This window comes from Uloborus diversus, chromosome 2, assembly GCF_026930045.1.
Source record: "Uloborus diversus isolate 005 chromosome 2, Udiv.v.3.1, whole genome shotgun sequence".
Classification (NCBI taxonomy): Eukaryota; Metazoa; Arthropoda; class Arachnida; order Araneae; family Uloboridae; genus Uloborus; species Uloborus diversus.
In genome coordinates, this window is record NC_072732.1 from 124,075,653 (window position 1) to 124,091,962 (window position 16,310).

Consider the following 16,310-nt stretch of genomic DNA (forward strand, 5'->3'; position numbering starts at 1 on the left):
CTTTTATTCATTGATATTCTATAAATTCGTACTTTCGAAACCAAAGTTTTACTTAAATAGATTGATTTTCGTATTGTCTCACCGAAAAAGAAATTTATATTTAAAATGACTAGATATCTAATTGATTAACTGAAAACTCTTTGGTTAAAATATATTTATTATTTTTAGCTAATACCGAAAATACCGGTATTCTACAGCAAATACCTGTGTTACAAAATATCAAAATAGCTCAAAAAAAAAAAAAAAAAAAAACCTATATTTGGTATACTGGTATTGCATTCACTGCTGACAAGCTAAAAGTTTTCCGAGCAAGAACTGAAGCCTGCTGATTACTCCGTGTTTCTAAAAGTTATATTTTTGTATGCATTTTTATTCACCTTTTCAGAATTTTCATTCATTCTCAGATTAAACACTAACCAGTTTATGCATTGACAAAAGCCGTTGTATACTTTCATCAGAAAATTATTACGTTAATAATAGCAAAAGCTCTTTTGTCTTGCGAGAACCGTATTTTTGGAAAAGAAAGACACAATATTTCATTAGTTTTGAAATGAAAAATGGTACTTTTGTTATTCAAGTGTGATTTCATTTTTTAAAAACCTGCAGCGCAAATTAAGTTATTTTCTTAAAACGTAAGGGGTTTATAGATCAAAATTTTGCAATTTTTTTGGGCTATCATGAATTCTCGGGTTGTTTTATGGAGAAAAGATATTATAGACGAAAGTTTAACTTTACTATAACGGCGTGGTAGATTTTATCGATAAACTTTTTTACTCTTTTGAGTTATTTATTTATTTTTGCTTATCGATATTTTTATGAGACATAAAGCCTTTTGCAACGTTTTTTCATATCTAAAAAGAGGGGAGAGAAATAAAACGTCCTTGTTGTAATAGGTGTACAAAATCTTGATTCGTCTGACTAATTACTCTTTCCTACTACAAGAAACAAAATTTGTCTGTTTTGGTACTTAAAATCGATTTTTCTTGTATCAGAGTACCTGGTAACAGAAACAGTGCATCTCATACTGTTGGAGAAAGTCTGCAGACAATGTCGTAGTTGGGGGAGAAAAAAACCCAAAGCTTTTAAAGAAAAAACTTCTAAAATTTCAGTTTATGAAAGAGTTGTACCGTATTTTCTGGAATATTTTCCACAAGTAGCACATACTTGTATTGGCATTTAATTTTTAAGAATTTCTCTGTGCCGATTAAGACTTTACTGTTAATATAGCGTTGCTCAATGGGGCAAAAATGCTTCAAAAAGCTCTTCCAAAATATTTTTAAAACCTCCCTCGTTTGTTTACATAGGCATGTAATTAGCGAGTTTTTTTTTTTTTCGATTTGTTTGGGGTCAGGGTCTAAAGTTCGCAGGTTTACGCAGCTAATTCCTTCTCAGGTCTTCATACAGGCCATTGATGACTAATTAATATTAATTTCAAAGAGTACATAAGAGTACATTTTTTTGTAGAGTGTTTAAGAAAAAAAAAAAAAAAAAAAACTTGAATTCCCTAGTTTTCAATGCTGATCAAAATCAATTTTCGGTTTGAGTATTCGATTATTAATTTTTTTCGTCTTATTACTAATGTTGGACACGAGAGAAATTAAATATATCCGCCTTTAATAAGAAAAAAAAATAGACTGCTTAAAAGCATTTTTTAAAATTCCGCACTCATGGTTCTTCGCCGTCTAAAAGCGCTCTTTGGCAGGGTGCCCCCCCCCCTCTGTAAGGGCAAGGACGCACTCCCTCAATATCGCAAAGATCCCCCCCCCAAAAGCAAGAGCCCTCCAAAACGAGAGAAATACCCTTAAAACCACCCCTCCGCCCAAAAAAAATTCAATGGCACAGTCTGCGCCATGAGCCCCCCTGTGTGGGCACCCCTGCTTTTAGCTTTTTAGTGGACAAAGGGTTCTAGAATTCCACTTCTGTTTACCTAAAAGGTTTGCCTGAGTAAATTTTAATCCTCATTTGGTTGAATATAGGGGAGGGGGGGGGACATGTTTAACTGCTTTTTGGCGTTTTTGCTCCACTGTGCATCGTGTCGGTTTATCTTTAGGACTATTCTTTGTGTTTTTAATCTGTGTCGCAGACTGCTAAAAAAAATTCTGATAGGTCCGAGATGAGAAAGTGCGTTTGAACTTCATAATTTTTTTAAAAAACAACCATACTGCCACATTTTCTTCTCTCTCTCTCTCTCTTTTCTTTTCTGTTTTGGAATTATTCAATACGTTGTTGTTTTTTCCGGATGAAATCAAAAATAAATTTTACCATTGATAAATATTTTCCAACATTTCACAGAACAAAAACAAAACACTTGATAAGATCAAATAAAAAAGAAAAAAAAAGTCAACCGAGAAAGTCTGAAAACTACGCAAAATCTAATTTGTTTGCTGTGAATGGAGAACTGTATGCTGGACGAGATTCGAGAGTCGACACCACGCACCCACGACTGCTTCAAATATATTCTGCATCATCAGCAAAAGTCTCCGACAGAGGGATAAACCGCCAAATGTGCCAACGCGACGTTTTGGAAAAATGAGCGATGTTTGAATTCGGCAATCGCAACTCTTGCGCTTCAGTCACGATTGAAGCAGCGTTTAGTACGCGCGTTTCTCCAGAGAAAGGATTGTGCGCCTGTTTACGATTTGTTCTCGTTTCTCAGTTCGCTAATAAAACGAGTTTGGTTTTTATTTGTGTTTAATTTACGCACTGAATATTGCAAGGAGGACAACAGACAAAAAGTAAGAATTTATTTTGTAATTTTCTAAATTATGAAGAAAACAGAAAATAGTTTTTGGAAAATGTTTTGTAATTTATTCATTTTATTTGTTCAAATGCGATGGGTTATTCCATCAAGGATTTCCTTTTGAGATCCATCATAAATTAATCAAGGTAAAGGAATCAAATTAATGAATTCTGATATTATAATTTTTGAATTTTAAAGAAATTAGAAATAGCATTTAAAAACATTTTGCAATTTATTCATCAACTTGTTAGATTTTTTGTGCTTCTACTTTTTATCAGTCATAAATTAATCAAGATATAAACTTAAAAAGAAGAAAACAATTAAACTGAATTTTGAGATTCAATCAAAAGATTTTTCTTAAACCTAATTAATACTCTATTTTAATTTTAAAACTTAAAAAAAAATATTTTGCCGAAAACTTTTGATAATCATCAATATTAATTACATAATTGCAGCATTTTTTCCCGAAATTTGGGTGCATAGGGTAAATAATTTGGAAATCTGGCGAAATGTGTAATCCCTTAATTGGAGAAACTAAGCGAAGAATTATTTATACATATCAACTAATGACACTGCATGTTTTAACTTTTTTTTTTGGAAATGTATATTTTAGAAAATCCCAATCAGTGCCTCAGTCTTAAAAACAGCAGAAGGTATGCGATACATAAACTAAAAATTTGAGAGGGTAGGAGGGGTTTGAGGGGAACTTTAGTAGGAAGATAAAAAGTAACTTAATTTAAAATGTAGAAAATCGGTACAAAGAAGTTATTTTTTGAAATTACATCCTATATTGCATGGTAAAATGCATATGCGTCTATATAACATAAACTTATAATACGTAGTGAAAAAAAAAGTTTTAAATCATAGGAATAAGTATTTATATATATCATAAATCACATAATTCTATGCGATATATATATACATATTTTCACGTTATTGTTTTTGAAAAAAAAAAAATACTTGCCCCCCCCCCCAAGAAAAAATCCAATTCATTAAAAAGCAGAGGGTGTCGCTGTTTTTCTAAATGACGATGAGTAACGGAGTACATAGCCAGTGCTGCAGTTGATTTTTTTTTTGGGGGGGGGGGACTCACTAACAAAAAATATGGTTTGCTTTTAGAGAGAAAGGGAACATACGTTTGTGTTATTCTTGCGGCAAAAATAAAAAAACAATAATTGGGAGACGACGTCCCCCCCCCCCCCCATTCCCTATTGAAGCACTATGTATAGCCTTATACCACCGTATACGCTCCAATAATATGTACAAGTTTTAATCTCCAATTTTTTAAGTTTTGCACAATGGTTTGCATTTTGTAGAAATCTAGGAAATGTTTCTTTTATCATAAGTTGTAACTGTCAGCGATGCGTGACGGAAATATATTACGCTTCAAGCGGCTTTCTTAGGTTAAGCATACAGCAGTGTTACTGGAATAATAAACTACGGTCACTAGTTTTACGAACATTTTATGATTTCAAGCAATTTAATGTGGTATTTTTCAATAGCTTCGTAGCAAACTTGAGCGAGCATTATTGAACTAATATATAGAGATTTTTTCATTCATTTGCGATAGTGCGGAAATTATTTTCAAATACTGTTAATTATTATGATAAAAAAAAGAAAGAAATCTATAAAAAAAATTGTTAGAATACTATTCAATTCAATAGATTCTAACAATTTTTTTTTATAGATTTCTTTCTTTTTTTTATCATAATAATTAACAGTGTTATAACGAAAAAGAAGTTATTGAAATGAGAGATACGTTATTGGAATGAAATCTATTTAATTACGGTTAGTAGTTTTACGAACATTTTACTGTTGCACGAAATTTAATGTGGTGTTTTTCAACAGCTTCGTAATAAATTTGAGCTAACATTATTAAACTAAGTTTTGGTGATTTGTTCATTCAATCGCGATAATGCGGAAATTCTTTTAAAATACTTTTCCAATAAAATTTTTATAGATTTTTTTGCTTTTTTTATAATAATTATCATTGTTGTAATAAAAAAGTTCTTGAAATGAGATATGCGTTAATGGAATGAGATCTATTGAATTACGGACAGTAGATTTACGAACATTTTACTGTTACACGTAATTTGATTGGTATTTTTCAATAGCTTCGAAACAAATTTGAACAAACATTTTTGAACTAAGAATTGGAAATTTAATTTAATTTTTGGTTCATTTAATTATGATAATGATGAAATTTTTAAATACTTTTCTAAAAACATTAAATAAATTTCTTTTTTTTTTAAACTGCAATAATGATACACTATGAATTTAATGAACATGGTTACCAATTTCAGTCCAATGTTAATTGAAACCTTAATCCGTTCTGTGGTCTTACCCCTTTGTATTCGTTGCACTTATTTTGAAATATCATTCCTTTTTAATAGGTTATTATTTTTAAAATTGAGAACATGCAGAGATTGACAGTGAAATTTTAAGAACCAGGTAAAATTTTAAGACGCCGTACCCAATAATTTCTCAGAGTAAATATAGGAGAATTCAGTGAACATTACTTCTAATAGGTTTTTGTACAGAACGAACTAGTCGCTAAGGTACTATTTTAGTCACCCAGGTGACTTGAAGCTTGCTATGTGCCGAACTCTGTATACTATACATAAAAAAACTCTTATCCGGGAAAAACCGGAGAAGATTGGCAATTAAAGGACCATCCGACGGTTTTAGAGGCACACGTTGGCTAAAAGTCGCTATAATTATTTTTATAAACTTCTGGAATCCAGCATTCATTTGAATTTTGAATCATTGAACTCAAATAATGTTTTTCGCAATCAAAAATTGCGATGGACCCTACTCGTTGGGTTTCTTGTTTCTACCAATGGAATGGAAATGGCCAAGAAGTTTGCACCCGTCATATTATGTCTTCTGATCTTCAAGTATACATAATATGAGGCATTTTCATTAAAAAAAATGGTGATTAGTATGCGGTCGTAAATATCAAGATTTTATGGCCAATATCCACCAATACACTTATCATAAAGAATTTTTACGGCATATTACGTTATCTATTTTTTTTCCTGTTAATCTTAAATGATAGAAATTAGTAATCTGGATATTTTGCATTAAGATGAAGTTTTGCCTATTAAGTTCATTTTTATAGGTGTTTTTTTCTGGGAAAAACACCTATAACCCCGGAAAAAACCCCGTAATTTTACACAAAAAAAAACTTTTTGTAAAGCCTGCTCGTGTTAAGCCCTGAAAAAATATGAATAAAATCAAACCGAAGACTATTTGTAACTATGACGACGAAATTTTCGCTCTCTAAATAAACATTAAAAACAACCGTTGTCATAATCTGAAAAATCAGAGCAAAATCATTTTTTTTTCAAGTGAGGACACTAAGCAATTCGTGATTGCTCCCAACAATTAAAAGGTTCACTTTACAGTTCCAACATTAAAAAAAAATCTGTAGATATTTTGAAATGATTCTTTTTTTTTTTTTTTTTGAGAAGCCTAGCACATGTAAAACCATAAAAAATCTTTTAGAGGAAGAAAAAACCCAATAATATCTCCCATTCGCCACAAGAAATATTTTCCTCAAAAACTCTAAACCATTCTTTTTTTCGTCAAACCGCATATTATTCAAATAATCATTCTATCGTGATCCTTTCGAGGCGTGATTTGGCGTGCTGATTGATCACATGCTTTTATCGGTAATCGCTTCGTGATGTTTGCTGCCATGGACGCAAGGAAAACGGATATGCAAATTCCTTTTTTTCTTTCAAAATATTCTTTCTCTGCTTAAAATTGACCTTACACAAGGATGATGAAGCTTTAGTATCTGATTTATGGTATATTCGGATTGTGCACCGGAACAACTTGTGTGGCTCAATTGTCGTAATAGGTCTTATACACGGATGCGCTCGTTAATAGCAATGAATGGAGTTTAAACTATTTGTGATGCTGCTTGGTTTCGGAAACGCAAAAGCTCATAGGCAAGGACGGATCCAGAAATTTCCTAAGGAGGGGACGATTCATTTTTATACTTGCCTCTAAACCTCTTACTACGTATCTGATTTACAAATGCTAGGGAGGGGGAACATAATTTTTTATGTATGAAACAATATAAACTTAGAGATTCAGCCTAGGAGGAGGAGAAGAGGTTCTCGGACCCGTTTTCCGTTTCCAAACGTATTGCAAAATTGCGTTTTTACAACTTCAATATCGTAAAAACTCCTAGAGAATGCGCCGAAATCCCCCTACTACGAATATCGTCTAAACTTGCTTTTTTGGAGAACCTGAATTTCGAAAAATTACCCGAATTTCATCCATTTTCTTAACTACGTGAAATGGTCTACAATCGCTACTTTATGACTTAAATTTTGAAAAATGTCTGGGTGAAGGCCTCAAAACATCACCAAAGATCTTCTAAAATTGCCTTTTTTAAACTTTAATTTCGAAAGTCTCCGTGAGAGAGCTTCGAACGTCATACGTTGCCGTCATACGTTCCTTGCCCACACTTGCGATTTTAGCGCTTCAATTCGGAAACATTGACGGTGCAGAGTCCCTCAAGAGAGAGAGACGATCGCTCTCATCTCCCCTTCCTTATATCCCTTCTTGCTCTTAGCTATGCATAGTTTGTTCGATTTATTAGTTTGATTAAATCTTTAACAGTAGCTTGTCGCATAGTAGCTTTACTGTGTCCTATACTTTACAATACTGCGTGCCTTCTTGTTGTACGAGCCTGTTTAAGGGTTAGTCAAGAGTTTTCTAATAAATTACTTTATTTCTTTATCAATAAATTATTAGCTTTAGAAACTTTGCATTCAAAGTTGAATCATTCCTATTGACATTTTTCGTCTCAAGTCTCTACCCTTTGAGGGGACTCGTCTCTAAAAATAGTGAGGTCATCTGCACTGAAGCGGATGAAGTCTTGAGACCCGAGTATGGAGTTTCTTCTTGACTTAAGTCATCAATCATAAAATGAATTTGCAGCGATGCATTTCATCGCTAAATCTTTGATTAAAATGTTGCAGTATGATCATACCTCACTCTTCTGGAAGTTTTCTAATTTGGATTTAACTGTTGGCACACACCAAGGACCACACCTGATCAGCGTATCATCAGTTAACGTTGATGACCTTTTATTATGCCAACCATCCAACACTGACTTCTGTTCAGCAAATCTTAACAAATATTGTTGACTGCATAATGGTGAAGTTTCTGTTGCTCTTTTCCTACTTTGAAACACGATTTCACAGAAATGCTCTTTGAGATCGTTCGTATCAAATACTATCCCCCCCCCCCATAAAAAAAACAACTCTTTCAATTAATGTTGTAGCTTGTAAATTACAAAATGCATCAGCAAATTGAGATTATATTTAATAATTATTTTTTCTGGGACTGGGGTTTTGTTGCAATATTGGTCGTAACTTGTTTTTATTAGTATATAGGTATACATTTTGTAAAGACCTCAATGCATTTAATTATACTTTTTCTGTAGAATAAGAAAAGTTATATTATCACCAAAGATTTAAAGAAAACTGCGTTATTTTTTCGTCATGAGTTCAATTTTCGCTCTTGATTCTTTCCGTATTTAAAAAAAAAGCTTTTGGATGTCTATTGTGTGCAATCTATAATATTTTTAAACCGATACATTATATATAACTACAAACAATGCCTTTCTCTAACGTCTCTTTCTTTTTTTTTCATTTAGTTGTCATATTGTATTTACAATTAACCGTAGCTACATTACGTTTGATTTATGTGAGAAATCGAATGCGGATGAAAGCAACTTGTGTGGCTTTATTTAGAACTCTAGACCCATTCTTATTCACGGATAGAGTTTTTGATAGTATCAAATAAGGTAAAACTGGTTTTAGCAATCCGCGATGACAGAAAGTTAGATAGTTATGATGGAGCGTTTTATTTGGTTGTTTTGGTTATTCTTTAGGAAATAGTTTACGATGTAACAAAAGATAAACATCAAGATAATTGTCTTGAGATACAATTCCATTGCCAATTGGTTTTTCAGTTTCAACAGTTTTGACAAAGTTTTTCACCGCAGTTGTGGATTTTTGAGCTGTTTTTTAAAATAGGATGATTTTGATAAATTTTGAATTTCATTATTTTGAAGTTAAAAAGTTTTATCTATGTATGTTTGTTACCAATATTGAAAAATGTTTTTTAATATTTTTAATATTGGTAAGCATTTTCTGAAAGCAAAAGTTCTGAAGAAAATGCTTAACACCATTCAAAAATTAATAATAAATGTGTCAAAAAAATTAAATTCAATTAATTTTAACTTAAATTCAATTCATTATTACTAAGTTTAACTTAAAAAAAATCTATTTATTGTTTAAAGACACATTAATTTGATCAACTTTCCTAAAGTTTGGTGAGGATCATGATACAATGCAATTCGTTGTTGCAGAATCATCAAATTAACGCATCGTTATATATATATATATATATAAAAAAAAAAGCTAAAATTACGTTCTGTTGTCCAAAGAAGTCAAAATTGTATGAAAAAGTGGAATGATTGACCAAAATGTTTGCATAGGCTTTTTCTCCTCAAATTCATATTACATTATGAGACGTGTTACAAATTTAGTCAAAATATCGATACATGACAAAATGAGTTTTTGTTTCTAATGTCGTTTTAATGATTGTTTCTTTCGTTCTGTTTGTGCACGATATTTTTGCTGAATTTTATTTCGTTATTTTCTCATCGGTTTCTTTTTGACCGTTTTAACTCTCAAATATGTTTAGCCATTTCGTTTTCGAATCCATTTGATTATTTTCGCATTCATTTGTCTTACTGCGGTTCATTTAGTCTCTTTCACAAGTTTCCCCACAATGCAAGTTTTTTCTTACTTATTGGTTGTGGTTTATAACTTGTTGGAAGTGTTATTGCCTATTTACTTTTCGACATTCAGTTGATATTCGAAAAAATATAAAAAAGTGCAATGTATAAATGTATTTGGAGTGTTTTTGGAGTCGGAGCAGATCGTTTTCCCTCCGACTCCCCAGCCCTGGATTCATTCACAAGACTTTTTAACGCACATCTTTATTTGCAGTTAACTTATAAAGAAAATTTCAGAAACCCTGTTTTCTACATAGAGTAAGAAACTGAAGTCGGAAGTTGTACCAATGTATCCAAGATCCTTATCTTCTCGCTAAAGATCTTGACATACTTACATTTTGACATTGCAATATTCAATCTCAATTGATAGTTTATTTAAATTTAGGTATTGTTGCAAATTTATGAAGAAAGTTTTTGAAATTGCATTTAAACGTGAATTAAAATGGAAAACAATCTGACAGCTACTTTATTCGATCCCTTTGCGAGATTGGTGATAACGGTTCTCTCGAGGCAACCACGTTATCATAACCCCGCCCATTTTCACGTCGATGCATCCCATAATTCCGGCTTCAATTTCATTTCCTCTTTACCATAGACGCGTACGTTTTAAATTTCTTTACTCTATGGTATTCTGGAAAATCAAAAAACATTTCCACTTACAACAAATCTCTGCCAGAATACTAATATACCGCTCGCTTTATTCTGCCTGGTGGCATTGAAACACGCGACTGAAATGAAGTTTTCGACCTCGATCTCGGTTGATGAGCGAAATGGCATTTCCGGCAGAATAAACAACGCTGGAAGAATATGAAGATATGTTACGATTACTACCTGACGTGACGATCTTGGCAATGCTGCTTGACTGCACTGTTGCATCTCAGTGTTCTGAGAGCTTGTAAAAATATTCTTATCTAGTCTTCAAATTAGGGAACTGATGAAATTTTGCTATAAGTATTATTCATTCTTTTAATTTGTTTAAACAACATGATTTTCTCCATTTTCTTGAGGAATAACTACTTGAAATTTAAAATGAAGTTTAAAATATTTAATGAAGTTCGAAATTTTATAATGTCACTTTGCTGTCCTGTTCCATTTAGGTGTGCTAATAGAATATTTTTTTTGTTAAGTCTAAACCAATAAACTAATGAAGTTTTTCTAAAACGCTCCGTTCAGTTATTAAAAAAAAGAAAAAAAAAAACTGTTTTAACAACATTACTTTTCCTCTTTTTTTTGGGGGGGGGGAGACATTTTTATATTTTAAAATGAAATTTTAAACTTTGAAATGTAACTTAATGCCCTGCTCTGTTTGAATATTCTAAAAACTCAAAAATATGCTCATGAAGACTGCAAATCAAGTAACTGCTGAAAGTAAACAAAAAAAAAAATGTATGAAAATGGGGTTTTTTTTTTTCATTGTTTCAATATTATTTCCCATTTCTGTGAAGATCAAATATTTGAAATTCAATGCGAAACTTAAATTAAAGTGTTCTAAGAGTTTTTTTTTTTTTTTAAATCAAGTCTGTAAATCAGGAAACTGATGAAATCTTTAAAAAGTTTTATTCAAATGTTTTTAAAAATTGTATTCAACAACATTATTTCCTCCTTTTTAAGAACAATAATTACTTAAAATTTAAAATGCAGTTTAAAATTTTATACATAGAATTTCGTATTCTTTATGTATTAATTTCAAGCGGATTTCTTACATTGAAACTACGCAAAGTGCTAGAGAAATATTTTGAAGGAGAAAATCGCAGCAGTTTCGAATTTGAGAAAATGATACCAGTAAGAAAACTATATGATAGTGATTTTCAAATCTACGCAATGAATCTTTTCAGATCTTGATAATCGAAGCGATTGTATCCGTAAAAATAGTGATAAGCTTTGAGACTAAAAAAAAAGAAAAAAGATTAGTATATTAGCTACATTAAAATTTAATTATAAAAGGTAGAAAAAACTAAGTCGAAATCTCTACGAATAATCCAATAATTAAATTTTTAAAAGTTACTTAACAAGTAAAAAACTTCTCAAAGATTTTTCAAAAAAATTTTGCATGATTTTATCACTGGCAGTGCAAAGATATTTTTTGAAAGCTTTGTGATTTATTATTTCCTGGAAAATTGAATATCAGTGATTACACTGGAGAACAGCGATTTGGTTCCTTAGACCAGTGACTTTTTTCCAACTCTCATGGCCTCTGAGTTCAAAAATTATCTCTGTTTTCGTCTATCAAAGTTTTGAGCTACCTTAGGATCAAAGCGACCAGTTTCCAAAATGTAGGACATTTTTGAAAAACTATGGGACGAAAAAAATATTTTTCGGTACACAACAATTTTTTTTTTTTTTTTTTTTTTGTAGCACGACTTTCATGCATTCTGCACAGGTATCCTGCTCTCCTTTTTATTCTGTGATTAGTGATGTATTTGTCTATATCCGGTTCTTTGAATGGTTTGTAAACTTCAGTGTTGGTTCTTCATCTCCAGACATTGTTACATTTTAGACCACCAAAAATACTTCTCATTTTTTTTTAAACAAAAACTATATCTTTAAACTATAGCTTAAATCTATAACTTTTTCTGTCACTGCTCAAGTGTCCGCAGAGTATCAATTACTTTATTCCAACGGTATTAATTATACCTGATACAACGTATAAATGATAATTCCTTCCATTATGAAAAATTTTATTTACATTTCATACACATTTTGTTGTCTGCTGATGACGTGCATTTCCTTACTTTCATAAACATAAAAAAAAAAAAAAAAAAAACACCAGTTTCCAGAACACTTCTAGAATGCTAGCGGGTGTTCTATTTACCCAAAGTTTTCTCTCCTACGTATCACTTAAATTCAGCCATTGCTATTCCGCGTGCGTCCTAACAACCGAGCCAGAGGGCAAGTGAAAAAGTAGAAGCGGGCCACAGAGTTACCTAGTCTCGTGATTGTAATGTATTCTTTGTTTTATTATTAATTCTTCTCGGCAACGTATGATGTAAGGGCCACCTGCAGCCATTACGTTCGGCCCTTGTTAGTATTGAGAAGCCGTGTCGAAATCGACCTTGAATTTGGCTTCATGAGAATCTTACATACCCTTCACGGAACTTAATCAAAACATCCTGTCATAAGCTGACTTTTGCCAATCAAAATTTAATCTGTTTTTTTCTCGCTTTTGTTTTGGATTTTTGCTTAGTTTATCCGCAAGTCTGGTATTTAATTCCCTGGATGGGGAATTCATTTTGAAGATGTGGGAAGAAGTGTCTCGGCACGTGTGCACGCCGTAGGTGGGGTTTTTGCGGTTATTGAGGGTCACATTTGGATTCGTTTTCTGTTCCTCCGCGAGTTGTGTTATTATCCATTTATTGCTTTACTAGTGCTACCCGTACGGCTTTGCCCGTAGTAGAAAATTAAAATGTCATTTGGTTCGCCTGCATACATACATACATATATACAATGGATGAAGAATTTCTCGCCAAGTTGCTATGGTCATTTGCTCACCCAAGGTCACATATAGTAGTTTGCTCGTCCACGTTATAGTAATTTGTTCGTCCAAGTTATGATAATTTCCTCGATAAAATGTTCTTAAATTGGAATAGAAAAAGAACAAAATCAAATTTTCGAAAAATCGCTTCGAGGTGCTCCTATCTATGCTACGAACTAATTTTCTGCCAAATTTCATGAAAATATTCCGCATTGTCTAGGCGCTATGCTCGTAGCAGAGGTCCAGACACACATACTTTCAGCTTTATTATTAGTAAAGATAAGGATGCAGATTTATAAACTTATTTCTTAGTAGTGAGCTTTCTTTTAACTTGAGAATGAAGTTGCTTCTAATTTCATATTAAGGAATATTATGGCACGACGTTTGGTAATCATACGTTTGAGGAAACAACCTAAAGAGTTTACTAAAAAGGAATGAAGTATTCACATTAAAAGCCATTTCTTCTATTTACACCTTGTTACTCAAAGTTGAGTTCCTGACACTGGAGTCTCAAACATGCTTGGATTTGTGGAATAAACCTTTAAACGAAAAATAACTTTTAATATAATAACCTTTGAATAATAACCTTTAAATAGTAATCTTTAATTTTGTATACGTAAACTTAATTTAATGAGTTTTCAATTGCGAGAAATTATTATTTTTTTCCCCTTTATTTGGTCAGTATATAGTGGCCATTGAAATGTAGCGAAACTTCAATAAAAGCAGGTCCGCAAAAATTTTACAAAAATCATTTTTCTCCGATTCGGAAAACAACCTGCTCACAGACTTTTAAAAGAATTTTATAGTTTGTTCGGACAACGGGATGTCTAAACTTTGGATGGGTTCATGGCGGAGGGGGGGAGAGGTAAATTCTATTATTGTCACTGCAACAATTTGACAGTAATTTGGAAAAGAAAATCATACCACTAAAGAGATTCGTTGCTTCTTTGTCCATCGGAATTCAAGTTATCAAATTTAAACTTTAGAGTTTTTGTTTTCAGGTAGTATCTAATAAGACAGAATTTTCTTATCACATAAATATTGCTGCAAACAAGCGGAAAACTTATCGTTTTCGGAAGTGATTTAATTAGTTTCGAATGCTGTTTTAGCTTCGAAGTTGCGAAAAATCAGTGAAGCATATCGATATATAATTAAATGAACCATTCATCTTTGACTTGTCGACAGGAAAGAAACTTAATGGGAGCGAAAGTTCTTCACCCGCTTCTTTAAAAGCAATTACTTCTCATTTTGCTTTTGAATATTTTTTCATCGTATGGGAGCAATGCACTCTGATAAACATCTATATAGATCAAATCTCGTCTCCATGTTTTCAGTAATACCAAGGTAATACAATTCTATCACATGGATAAAATTTATGAGCCTTTACCTCGGTAATTCTAAAAGTTATCCCAGTTCGCGATTTTGCCAGGCTTTTACAAAAGCTCCTTTTTTTACAGGTATAGACAGCCAATTTATTGAATTACTAGCGGTACTCGCACGGCTTTGTTCGTAGTAGAAAATGAAAAGGTCATTTGGTTCGCCTGTATATTTAAAAATAATGGAAGATGAATTTCCCGCCAATTTGCTATGTTCATTTGCTCATCCATGTTATGGTAATTGGCTCGTCCACGTTATGGTGATTGGCTCGTACATGTTATGGTAATTTATTCGTCAATGGAATGATATTTTGCTCGATAAAATGTTTTTAAAATTAGAATAAAAAAATAACAAAATCGAATTCTCGAAAAATCGCTTCGAGGTGCTCATTCCTATGCTACGAACTAATTTTATGCTAAATTTTATGCAAACCGGTCGAACGGTCTAGGCGCTATCCGCGTAACAGACATCCAGAGATCCAGACATACAGACTTTCAGCTTTATTACTAGTAAAGATTTCAAATTTTGTTATTCATTTCACTTTACAACTTCGTAATATGGAATATTTTAATGGAAATGAATAATAATCATATGATGCAATATTCAAATAGTGATAATGTCGAAAAGTTAAACACATCTGAGGTTTGATACCATCTTCATCGGTTCATTTTTCTTCCATTATGTTGTATTTCGGGTGATTTCGCTCATTACTGTTTGTGCAGTTTCTATAGTTAAAAATAAGCATAAAATCCTACTTAAATTAAATTGCGTTTGAATAGAAATCTTTATTTTCATTTTTTTTTTTTTTTTTTTTGATGTGCACATTATCCGTTTTAAACTGTAAATTTTGTAACTCTACATAATTGTATATTCAAGACAGTATAAAATTTAAATATTGTACACTGTGGTCGCAATTATATGCAAGTGAAAAGTATTTAAATCTGCGTCTTCTATTGACAAAGGTTTGTTTTAGGTTTCTACATTTTATCGCAAAACTTCCGAGACTTGATGAGACGCAGTGAAATACTTAAAATCGGAGTTGAATGCACTACTTTCTCAATTTCGTAAATATTATTAATTATTTCAATGTCACAAATTGTATACAATTCGAAAGACTTGCATCAAAACATGTATTCTAGCTGCAAGATTAAAAAAAAGAAAAACATATCTCAATTAACTAATAAATTCCAATGTAAAAACAACAATTACTTGTAAGCAGAAGTTAATACACGAAATATGTGTTAAACTTCACTTTTAAGTAGGATAAAAGGAGAGGGAAAAGCTTTTTTCTTTCTACTTTCTCCCCGTTTCATTAATTTACCCTTTTTCTTCTTTTTTTTTTTATATGTGCCTCTTTTTTTTTTTTTTTTTTTTTTTTTTTTTTTTTTTTTTTTTTTTTTTGAGAATCTATGCCGTACAAGTTTTAATGTTCCTTATTTGGAACAGCTGGATAGATGTTTCCCAATGAATGATGCAAATTTTTTACAAATCGTGCAGTCCCTGATGCTATGCACGATTAAGCATTAAGAATAGTAAAATGGTCATTGGTAAAATAGTTAAATTTACAGAAACATTTATTTCCTTTATTGGTGCGGAAATTATTTTCAACTTATAGCAGTTGTGATGATTTCTCTTTGCCAGCAAATCGAGCAATAAGTTAAACGAAACGCAACGAAGCGGATAACATTCTTGATGCTTAATTTCTCGAAGTACAATCTGGTCGAGGAATTTGTATCCGAACAGCGATCAATACCCAATTGCAGGAATGAGAATAGAGTTCCCGTGCCAATGTTTCCATGACGTACATTAAATTCATCCAACATACTTTTGGAAAAAGTCGAATGAAAATTGTTTACATTTGTAATCGAATAGAATCATGATCTTGTAAAAGGTTC

At 31.9% G+C, this 16,310-nt stretch overlaps 1 protein-coding gene across 1 annotated transcript in view; it reads left to right on the forward strand.

Moving 5' to 3' along the window:
• Positions 1–2,586: 2,586 nt before the first annotated feature.
• LOC129216024 (protein disabled-like) overlaps positions 2,587–16,310 on the forward strand; it is a gene marked incomplete at its 3' end in the record, with an annotated part of 164,279 nt that continues 150,555 nt past the window's right edge. Inside the window, 1 exon segment of the mRNA XM_054850167.1 lies at positions 2,587–2,735.